Source organism: Adiantum capillus-veneris, chromosome 23, assembly GCF_014529385.1.
Source record: "Adiantum capillus-veneris isolate H3 chromosome 23, ASM1452938v2, whole genome shotgun sequence".
NCBI lineage: Eukaryota > Viridiplantae > Streptophyta > Polypodiopsida > Polypodiales > Pteridaceae > Adiantum > Adiantum capillus-veneris.
The window spans coordinates 88,335,780-88,348,149 of record NC_140953.1 but is presented as its reverse complement, the minus strand read 5'-3'; positions in this window follow the sequence as shown (position 1 = coordinate 88,348,149).

Sequence of the window (12,370 nt, the reverse complement as noted above, 5' to 3'; positions counted from 1 at the left end):
GAACACGAAAGTCTCTTCCCAAAGAATCAAAAGGAGCAGAAGCAAAAGAAATGAGATGAGAAAACAAAAACAACGGGTTGAAAACGAAGAGAAAGCAAAAATGTTAACCCACGACAAGTTGAAAGAAACTGGTAGTGAATTCAAGGAAACAACCGTGAAATCTGGAGGATCCATTCTGGTTGATAAAATTTTTGAGCCTATCAATGCCGCCTTGGAAGCCTACCAAGAAGAACTTAAAGCAAGCCAAAACATGCAAAACAAATGGAAAAACTATCCATCTCCAGACATGGAAGTATCTAAGCTGGAAGCTTATCAAAACTTGGTAAGAATCATGCAAGAAATGGTGGATAAACAAAAACCCAAGCTTGAAAGTGTTGCAAAACCGGAAGAGCTTGTGGTAGAAGAAACGAAAGCAAAATCTGATGTGGTGGTAGAAACCCACCTTGAAACAAATGAACCAGAGCTTATAGTACCGGACAACGAAGATGCCTTAGACGGAATTCCATTCGTAGAGGAAGACTGGCCAGGACACTTATGAAAAATGGTAAGAGAGATCAATGATGGGAGCCTAAATTTAAGAGATCAATGATGGGAGCCTAAATTTAAAGTCAGCTCCTATAGAGGAAGTCTGGTTAGATAACCTACCATCTGATTTACAATCCTTGTACAGGGATTGCGTATCGGAGGCTTCAAGAATATCTAAACCAATGACATTAAAAACATTACCTTCTGACTTGGGAGATAATGAAGATGAATCTATCATTTGCAAAACCACTCAAGTAAAAAGAGCCAAACAGACCCTAGAAGTAGATAACATTCATTCAATCATGTCTACATCTATCCAATGCACTCTTACCTTGGGAGAACTTTTGAAACTCAGGCCATACTTATGGAATGATTTACAAAAAACCCTAGAGAAGGTGGAGATAACGGGGTTAATCTCTAAGAATCTGGGAAACTCGAAAAATGAAACGGAAAACAAAGAGATTCAATCAGTTCCTATGAACAAGGTCGGAGAATATTATGAAGGGGAAGAAGGAAACACTACCCTCCCGATGAAATATAATGACATTGAAACCATGGCAATACTGGATAGTGGAGCTGGCGTAGCCATAGCTACTAAAGCAGTATAGGAATCTTGGGGACAGCCATCCATTAGACAAACGCGAATGAAATTGTAGTTGGCTGCTGACGGACACATTGAAAGACCACTAGGGCTACTAGAAAAAGTGATAGTCAACTCCTATGGAATTGAATATCAACACACTTTTGCCATAGTAGACTTTGGGAAAAAACTCAACTATGAAATCATATTGGGAAGACCTTTCATGTGACAGGTACAACTTATCCAAGATTGAGGAAACGACTATCTATACTTGAAGCAAGTGGGATCGATAACAAGGGTCAATCTAAAAGATTACACCTATAGAGATGTCTTTAAAACAACCATCCAAGAGTTTGATTCAGTCTCTTCGGCTGAAACTAAACTCCCATCTTGGTTAAACAAAGACACTCCTATTTGGATGTGTGGAGCTTCAGAAAATGGAAGCTTGAGACAAGAGGAATGTATCTTAGAAAGGGACTGCACAGACGAAGCCTACATACTTGAACCCTTTCCAGAACATTTATTCAAACCATTCGAGTGGACTCAAATCTTAGCGACAATGGATGTATGCGTAAATACGTCTATGCCTACTCAATTTTGCAATGAGGATGGCTACGACATAATTCCCATCCAAATGATGTCAGTCCTTAACATTGAAAACAAGGATGAGGAAACAAAGGACTTGATGAAAGCTCAACAAGTCTTTTCTGACCTCTATTACGATGCAAGTGATGAGTTAGATGAACACTCAGCCACCTCAGAAGATCCGGGATCCGAAAAAGAACATACGAGGGCTCAATTACTCTTAAAGGGATGGGAGGAAAAGTTTTTCGACTTTCCAAACCAGAAATCAAAAAGACAAAAATGGTATAGAAGAAAGAGAGACAATAAAATTGTGAAAGCACGACCTATGCCATCAATCTCCAGTAAAACACAATTCTTGATGCAAATAGATGCCAATGATTGTGTTAAGGATAAAATAATTGGCAGATATCCTTTGAATAGAAACTCAAAAATGTCTCAGACATCGAGAAAAACAAGGAAGGGCACTCACGAGGAACATCAGGATAAAAAACCACTCATGACCAGAGTCGAGCGGAAAAAGAAATATCAAGAGTTGAAAAAAGCTCTAAAGGAGATATACACTACTGAAATGGAAACCACGGAAGAGGATGGTAAAAATGTAATGCATGTTCCATCCCACTACAAAAAGTATACCCTCCAAGATCGAAAAATCATAATTGAACAACATGTTAGGGAACTACGAAAACAAAGCGAGTCTTACAAAGGACCTGAACACGCTAAAAGGGTAGACTTAGCTGAACCAGGAGAAGAGCCTAGACCGACTTACATTTGAACTGACCTAACAGAAGAAACACTTTTGCTGAACTTGTTAAAGGAATATCGGGATGTCTTCACTTGGTCTTACAAGGATCTCGAGGGTGTTGATCCAAAAATTTGTCAACATACTATACCCATGAGAGATGATGCGAAACCAAGTAGACAGAGACCATACACTTATAATGAAACATTTGCCAGGAAGATCAAAGAAGAGATTGAAAAACTGAAGGAAGCCGAATTCATTTACAAAATTGAACACACTGATTGGGTGTCTCCAATTGTGGTGGTACCTAAGAAGGATAGGAAATTACGAGTGTGTTTTAATCTCAAAAATGTGAATGCAGCTACCATTAGAGACAACTTTCCTCTTCCGATAATTGAGCATGTTTTAGAACGAGTGGCAGGAAAAGAAGCTTACAGCTTCTTAGATGGTTTTTTGGGATACAATCAACTTTTGGTAGACCCAAAATATCACCATAAAACTGCTTTTGCAACAGAATGGGGTATATTTGCCTATCGGGTTATGCCGTTTGGGTTGACTAATGCTCCAGCCACATTTCAGAGATTAATGAGCCATGCGTTCAAAGAGTATCTTTGGAAATTCTTAAAAGTATACATGCATGATTTATGTGTACATTTGTCAATCCGAGCTGGTCATTTTGAACACCTCAAAAAGGTATTCGAGAAATGTAGACTTTATAGAGTTTGCTTAAATCTTGAAAAGTGCACATTCATGGGAAGGCAAGGGAAATTTCTTGGATATATAGTGTCTAAAAATGGCATAGCTACCGATATTGAAAAGATTCATGTCATTGCTGAATTGCCTAGACTAACAACCATCAAAGGGGTACAAGCCTTTATGGGACATTGTGGATATTACCGACGGTTCATCTACATGTATGCTATAATTGCAAAACCCATGTATAGCTTGATTATGCACTTTGAATGGACCGAGGCATGTGAAGAATCCTTCATGAAGCTTAAGCAAGCTCTCACCTCAGCTCCAATACTGAAAGCACCCGATTGGGATAAAGTATTCCACATACATGTAGATGCTTCAAACTTTTCTATTGGTTGTATAGTAGCTCAACCAAGAGATGGGAAAATCGACTTTCCTATTTCTTATGCTAGCCGACAATTGAACATGGCAGAAAAGAATTATACCACCACTGAAAGAGAAGGACTAGGAATGATCTATATCGTTAAAAAGTATAGACATTACCTATTGGCCAACAAGTTTGTGTTCTTTGTGGACCACCAAGCTTTGCTATATTTGGTCAACAAGCCATGTAGCACAGGAAGAATAGTGAGATGGTTCATCATTCTTCTTGAATTTGATTTCACTGTGGTTGTAAAAAAAGGCACTACACACCAAAGAGTAGATCATTTGTCCAAGATTGTTTCAGGAGAATCGCCAAAAGGGGTAGACGATGATTTACCAGATGCCTATTTGTTCTCCGTGGAAATGATACCTAGATGGTTGGAAAAAATTATGTCATTAATGACGATAGCTCAAGTGGATCCACCACTTCCTATCACAATTGATTTAATCGAGCAATTGGCTATGTATCAATTACTAGCTGGAAGGCTATATAAGAGAAATCGAGACGGGATATTGCTTTTATGCATTAACCTTAAAGAAAAGGATCAATACCTAGGTCAAGCACATGTTACCATAGTAGGACTTCACTTTGCAGAAGATCAAACTATGCAACGAATCTTAAGACTTGGAGTATTTTGGCTGACTATGAGGCAAGATGTTAGATCTTTTGTAAAAGATTGCCCTCAATGTCAGAAACAACCACCCATTCCTCATGTAACATTGTTTCAAATGTCACCTGTTCTTAAGGGGAGTAACTATCTGGTCACTTACTTATCGAGCCAAACATTTCCTGAGGATATGAGTAAACTCGTCAAAGAGCAATTGAAACGGAAGCAAGAGACTATGCTCTAATTGGGAACCAATTGTATAGGAGAGGTAAAGATCAACATTTGCGTCTTTGTGCAAATGAAATCGAGTATATTCCAATTATAGAACAAGCACATGTGAGATTAGCTGGAGGTCACTTTTCTAGTGAGACCACCGCAAGAGCAATCTTGATGGCAGGCATATGGTGGCCAACACTTTTTGTAGATGCCATCGAAGGTGTGATGCTTGTCAACGAGCAAAAATGCCAACACAAGTAGGCAACATTCCCTTAAGACCAATGATGGGGGCTAGAGACTTCGCAAAATGGAGAATAGATTTTGTTGCACTGATACAGCCACTTGCTTATAGAACCCAAGCTCAATATATCATTGTAGCTACAGACTATTTGACCAAATGGGCCGAGGTCAAAGCGACTCAAAGAATGATGCCAAAACCACTACTGCATTCTTATATGAGTATGGATTCACAAGGTATGGACTGCCAACAGAGATTGTCAGTGATCGGGGAACTCATTTCCTCAATGAGGTAATAGAGTATTTGCTTAATGAGTTTATGATTATCCATAACAAATCAGCTCCCTATCACCCACAAGCAAACGGACAAGCTGAACATACAAATAAAATTCTTAGCTCGGTACTGACCAAAGTGGTTAGTTTAGGAAGGACAGATTGGGAAATGAATCTCCATGCTGCTCTATGGGCTTATCGAGTTTCATTCAAAACAGCTTTGAATGCTACACCCTTTAACCTTGTTTTATGGTCTTGATGCCATACTGCCAATAGAGTTTCTATTGCCAACATTAAGGGTAGCACAGTCTCTCGAGTGGACTGGACATGAATTGCCAGAAAGACTTGAAGACTTGGAAAAGCTAGACGAGCAAAGGCTAACTGCTGTAGCTCATATGTATGCGCACAAGCGAAAACAAAAATAGTTTTTTGATTTCTACTTAATCACCAAAATTTTCAAGAAAGGGGACTTAGTTCTAGTCTATTCCCTTAAGCAACACATTTCCAAGTTTAAGAAAAAGGTAAATGGACCATTTATCATTGAAGATGTATCTCCAAGTGGAGCAATAAAATTGTCAACCCTAGATGATGAACTAATGGATAACTGGATTAGTGGATGTTGTTTAAAGAAATACAATTTGCCACTAACCAATGAATTGCTAGAGAGAATTCATGTAGACAAACAAAGGAAGATGAAGCGACAGTAGGTTATTGATGAATCCCAAGAGGAAGCTAGACTTTTGTGTGCATGTGTCGCACGTGTCAATGCAAGGAACTTGCCGATACACCGTGTGCGAGCCACAAATGGCTCCAAGTACACAACAAGCCTAAACTAGTAAGCTCAAAGATAGCGGTAGTGTGTCACTCACCGCTCTATGCTTCCTGTCGTGGAGGATTACTTGCCGCGAAGAAGAGGGAGACACTGCTACGCCATGTTCAACCGCCTCACTGCCGTCGTGCCACCACAATGCTCGATCGCGCACGTGCACACACACACACACACACACACACACACACACACACACACACACACACACACACACACACACACACACACACACACACACAATCTCTCTCTCTCTCTCTCTCTCTCTTTATCTCTCTCATGCATACACACACACACACACACACACACACACACACACACACACACACACAAGGAGATGAATAAGAAGAAGATGGAGATGGGGAAAGAGCACTCTTCAATTGCACAAATGAGAGAATGGTGAATTTTAGGTTTATTTGACTTTTACATGAGCTCGCCCCATTCACACTTGGGCACCCATGCTTAGCCAACTAATTCCTTGAATGTTCCAGTTAGAGTGCGACTCTCATCGACGATCACTCTTACCCTTTTCCTATTGGACCGACAAGCCCGGTACCTGACTCTACCAAGTAAATAATACAACGTCCGTCGTAGGTGATAGGGTGTCTGTGAGCCGTGAGGGTTAACATGTCCCCCCTCCTGATGTAAACTCCGTTCTCGAAAGCTATTGAGTTGTAGCGCGTTCGTCGAGGTGGAAGAGCATTTGAGATGAATGTCCTTATAATCCAAATGCACCGAAGATCACGCCATTAAACTTGATTGAAGTTATCGAGGAGCCATCACAAAGTACACCTGCGGTACCAGTAAACGTACTCACACGATCGATGCTCCAAAAACAAAATTATATTCTTGAGGAAAGAGACACGGCATCAATCTCCCAATCTCAAAAAAATAAGAAAACATGAAGGAAGAGATTGCGAAACGCAGTGAAGTCAGACCCCAGTTTAAAGACCAACATAGGGACTGGTGATGACCCTGTATATATGAACGACACTGAAGAAGATTCTGATATAGGTGAAACCATGGAGACCAAAACAACCACTAAGATAGAAACCAACAAGGAAGATCTTCATGAGCCACAATGACAGGGATCCAAGAAGAAGATAGGAACTTATCCAAACCCTACAGAGGAGATTGAGAGAGTCAAGCAATTAAGGAGTTTGGTAGAAGATACCCAAAGGGATCTAGAACGAGCACCTAGGCAGATCCAGATTACAGACACCGTGATTCCTACGCAACATCAACCTCACCAAGTCCATAGACCCTTAGCCATACCTAGTGTCATCCAAGAAGAAAGTGACTTAAAGTCATGGGAAAGTGGGCGTACTCACTTCTTGATGGAAAGAATGTTTCAAGAGGGACTACTTGATCCTATCGAAGAAATGGAGATCACATTTTACCCACGTTAAGGGACTGAAGTCCAAAAGGTGCCGTTAAACATTGCCAAATTGATGGATTTCATGTCTTCAGAAGTTAGAACCACCATCATGTCCAAACTATATAAAGACCCTGAGTTAGTCTCAGCTCTTCGAGACTTCCTCAATGGAGAACTAAAGTTTGGGCTACCACAATTTGCACAGATGGATGGAGCTGGGGAGATGCCAATAGAGGAGGAACACTTAGATCCACTACCCAACCTAGATGAGAACCTTGTTATAGAAATACCTGTTAACAAGTTGGGAAAATACTTTGAGGGTGATGAATCCAATGCGACCATACCAATCACTACTAAGGGATTAACTGTGAAGGGAATCCTTGATGGCGGCGCTGGGATTAGCATTGTGACTAAAAATTGCTGGGAAACTATGGGAAGACCTCACCTTGCGACCACAACCATAGTAGTGAAGATGGCCAATGGGTCTATTGTTAAACCTATTGGGATGCTAAAAGATCTCAAGATCAAGGTCTTTGGACATAAAATAAGGATTACCTTCATTGTTATGGATTTCTCCAAACACACTATGGCATCGGAGATGATCTTAGGACGTCCTTTCATGAGGGAAGCAAAAATGGTGCATGAATGGTCTAAAAACCATGTCTACTTGCAGTTCCAAGATTTTGTCATTCAAGTGGATCTGGTGACTGGTCGAGCATATCCTCTAGGAAACACGTTTATAATTAATCATAGATCTGACACGTTTATAATTGATCATAGATCTGACACCACAGTTCACTCGGCCCCATTGCAGTATTGTTACATGTGTAAAGCGGACACTGATGTTGGGGAAGATTATCTTTATATGGATGTACTACCTGGAAAGACTGAGTCGGACAATGTGGATTGGGTCCACTTAGCAGCAACCATAGACACTTGGGAAAACAGGGGGACAACCTGGGTAACAATTGAGGGGGATGAAATGCCACCACTCGTACGCTTAAATATGCTACAAGCAATGCATATAGCTTCTAGCGAGACTCATCCTAATATAACAAAGAAAACATACAAGTGGGTCCGTAAATCTTCCTTAGTGACCAGGGATGATGCTAAAAAAAAGAAGCCATGTAAGAAACGTCCCACTCGCTCCTAGAAATGTACAGAAACGTGGCGGTGGATTCCTAAAAAACTATTGGAAGCCCAAGGCTACTATCAAGGAAATGATCAAATCTGGGTGCCAAAATGTAGATTGTGTTCTTACCTGTCACCTGACCCATGTGCGCCCAATCTTGTAGCTCCAAAACAAATTGAAAATTGTGGAAAGAAAAAAATCACAGAATGCTACATACCCGCTCCAGAGCTAGTTTGGGTACCGAAGAAAGAACAATTTGTTCCACCTAGCTCAGGAAGGAGGGAGTCCCATGAAGCTACTAGCTCCTCATGTAATACATCCATAGAGGTAAAAGCTTCTCCACAGCCTCCACCTACAATAGTGTACCTCCATAAAGCTACAAAGAAATCCACACCTCCCAATGTTCAAGAATTACCTGATGAACCACTTCAAGTTTGATCCTGAAAGAGTACCTTACTAGCCTTGCAACTCGACAAGGCACCTAAGGTAATAGAAAACTACTGGAAAAAATCATCACCTATTACCAACTAGAACAATTGGTTTCAACAGGTAACGAGCACATTTCAAATGCTATGATCTACCCAAGGAAGGGGGGAGTGTTTGCTGACAGTCATCATTCACTCATTCCCCTCTCAACCTTTCTCCCTGACCTCTGAATCTCCCATCTTAGGGCATGTATATATAAAGCCTTATACTCACAAAAAATAGAAAAAAAATAAAGAGCAAGAGCAATTAGACGAGTATGCACAATAAAAGTCAAAACATTGACCAGACCTACACATTCACATCCGGTACATTGAACAGAAACCTATGTCATAAAACACCTTTGATCCTCATCACACGAGTGATGGAGGGTAGGTAGGATTAGTACAATAGAAGTGTTTCTGTTTTAGAGTTTAGTGATTAGCAAAGTTCTCTTTTTCCACTGATGTGCCTCCTAGAGGTATTATTTGTGTTTCTTAGTGTGTACAAGAACGTGTTGCAGTTGTTAGGATTTCGACCTTCATGGAATCTTTCTCTCGTTCACACTTCAAATCAAGCGCGACCATCAACACAAACAGGTGTTTCTTGTCCATTAGCATTGCCCCTTATCTATTTTGCATCCATGTTTGTCTGCTTTAATTGTAATTGGTAGCATAATATTCAGCGCATTTGCTTAGTATCAGATATTAAATTCAATGTAATTTTTGTCATAATCACTTGTCTAGGTTTAAAAATCAAGCATTCTGACTAAGCTAGTTTGACCAAGGTAGGTGTTAGAGATCTTGTTAGGAAAAAAGACATAGCTAAATAGATAATTGAGTAGATTACTTAATGGAGAGAGACAAATTTACATACACGAGATTATAGAGTAGAGAGAGAGAGTACACACGATATATGTGGTTCACCCAATGTGGGCTACGTCCACGGGAAAGCAGCCACTCAATGGCTTTAGTACTTCAAAACAAGAAGTAGTTTACAAAGGGATTATACCCTAATGGAGATCCCGCCTTGCTTCACTCTCACCACCTCACACTCACCTTGTTGCATCAACTTCACACTATGAAATGTGTGTAGAAATAGCCTCCTTTTATAGGCCAAAAGGGTTGCCCTCTCTTATGAGAGGCAGCCATGTGTAGCCGCCCTTGTGCGAATAAGTCCAAATCGGACCCTCCAATCCGCCCATGTGTGGCCGTTTTGAGAAGACAAGTCCGCTTTTGAATTCGGCCACCGGCCACCGGCCAACCGACGGTTGTTTTCTGACCACTTTCATGCTGCCGTCCGACTATAATATTCCGACGAAAAGGAATATTCCGGCGAGGGAAAAAAAAAGTCTCGGGGCTGCCCCTGATTTTTGACTGTGAAAATTTTGGTTTCCGGTGAGTGATTTTCCTTCACGCACGATGGCTTCTCCTCATAATGGGTGCCTTACAAATGTGCGCTTTTACCACAGAAAATTACAACGGTAAATCAGGCTCCATACTTAACAATCTCCCACTTGGAGACTGATCTCCAAACCAAACCCGTGACTGCTTTCCATTCTGGCTTCTTATCCTTGAATGCCAATTGAAGATGAGCAAAAGATCAACTTCTCCTGGTTGACCACCTTTGTAAACATGTTTGCAGGATTTTCACTTGTATGCACCTTTCCTAGCTTTAGTTGTCCCTCTTCCAAAAGAGTGCGTATGAAGTGATATCTCACCTCATTGTGCTTTGTCCTTGAATGAAAGGCTGAGTTCTTTGCAAGATGGATAGCGCTTTGGCTATCACTGTACAAGACACAATTGTCTTGTTTGAATCCAAGCTCTTCTAAGAACCTGTGAAGCCACATAATTTCTTTGCTTGCCTCCGTCATTGCTACATACTTTGCTTCCGTGGTAGAAAGTGAAACCACTTTCTGCAGCTTTGAAGCCGAGCTTACTGCTGTGCCTCCAACCGTGAACACATAGCCAGTAGTGCTCCTTCGAGTATATTTGTCACCTGCCATATCTGCATCAACATACCCTTCTAGAAAAATATCAGCTCCTCCAAAATACAAAGCATTTGTTGTTGTCCCTTTTAGATACCTAAGTATCCACTTCACTGCTTGCCAATGCTCTTTACCTGGGTTGTCCATGAACCTACTCACAACTCCCACTGCATGTGCAATGTCTGGCCTTGTCCAGAACATAACATACATTAGAGAACCTACCGCTGCAGCATATAGAACTTTAGACATATAGGCTATATTCTCTTGTGTCTTTGGACACATATCCTTCGTTAGTTTTAAATGACCGGCCAAAGGTGTAGAAATTGGTTTTGCATTTTACATTGCAAACCTTTCTAGTACCTTCTTGATGTAATCTTCTTGAGATAGCTTTATTGTCTTCTTCGTCCTGTCCCTTGATATTTTCATACCAAGTATCCTCTTTACAGCATCTAAATCTTTCATTAAAAAAGATTTAGACAGCTCCTCTTTTAGGTCTTTGATGTCCTGCATGTTAGCACTTGCAATCAACATGTCATCAACATACAACATTAGGATGATGAATTTTCCATCTCCCAAATTCTTCATGTAGACGCGGTGATCCGAGTTGCATCTTGTGAATCCATGATCCAACATCCATCGATCAAACTTCAAGTACCATTGTCTTGATGCTTGCTTTAAACCATACAAGCTCTTCTTTAATCTGCAAACCATTTTCTCCTTACCTTTTACTTCATACCCCTTTGGTTGAAGCATGTAGATTTCCTCCTCTAAGTCACCGTGAGGGAATGCCGTATTTACATCCATTTGCTCGAGATTTAGATCATGAGCAGCCTCAAGGCTTAAGACAAGCCTAATTGAGTTCATGTTACAATAGGAGAAAATATTTCATTGAAGTCAATACCTTTCTTTTGAGAAAAACCTTTTACCACAAGCCTAGACTTGTACCTTTTCTTCCCACCTTCTTCTTCCTTCACCTTGTACACCCATTTGTTTTGAAGTGCCCGCTTTTACCTTTAGGCAACTCAACCAATTCCCATGTTTGGTTGCGATGTAGTGAGTCCATCTCCACTTGCATGCTCTTCGTCCATTCTTCTTTGGATTCATGTTGCATAGCTTCTTCGTATGATTCTGGCTCTCCAGAATCTGAGATCAAGAGATGGTTGAAGGAAGGACCAAACCTTTCTGGAGGTCTACTTGCTCTTGTAGATCTTCGGGGAATAGGTTGAGGCTCCTCATTTGGTTGACATTGTTGCACATTCTCACCGTTTGCAGTCCTCGAGTCTTTCCCGTCCCCAAGCTCCATGTACTCATCACCTGTTTCTTTTGTGTGATTTCTTTCCAAGTAATCTTTGTACATATTTTATTCGTTAAATATTACATCCCTACTCCTTAAGATTTTACCATCTTCAGGATTCCATAGGTGATACCCAAAGTCACCTTCTCCATAGCCAATGAAGAAACACTTTTTAGACTTTGCATCTAGCTTTGATCTTAGGCTTCTATCTATGTTCATGAAAGCCTCACACCCAAAAACTTTGAGAAATGCATAATTCGCCGGTTTACCTGTCCATGGCTCTTATGGAACTCCCCCATCCAGTGCCGTTGAGGGTGACCGATTGATTAAGTACATAGACGTATTTATAGCTTCCGCCCAAAGCTCAAGCGATAGGCCTGCATGTAGCCGCATGCTTCGTGCTCGCTCCATG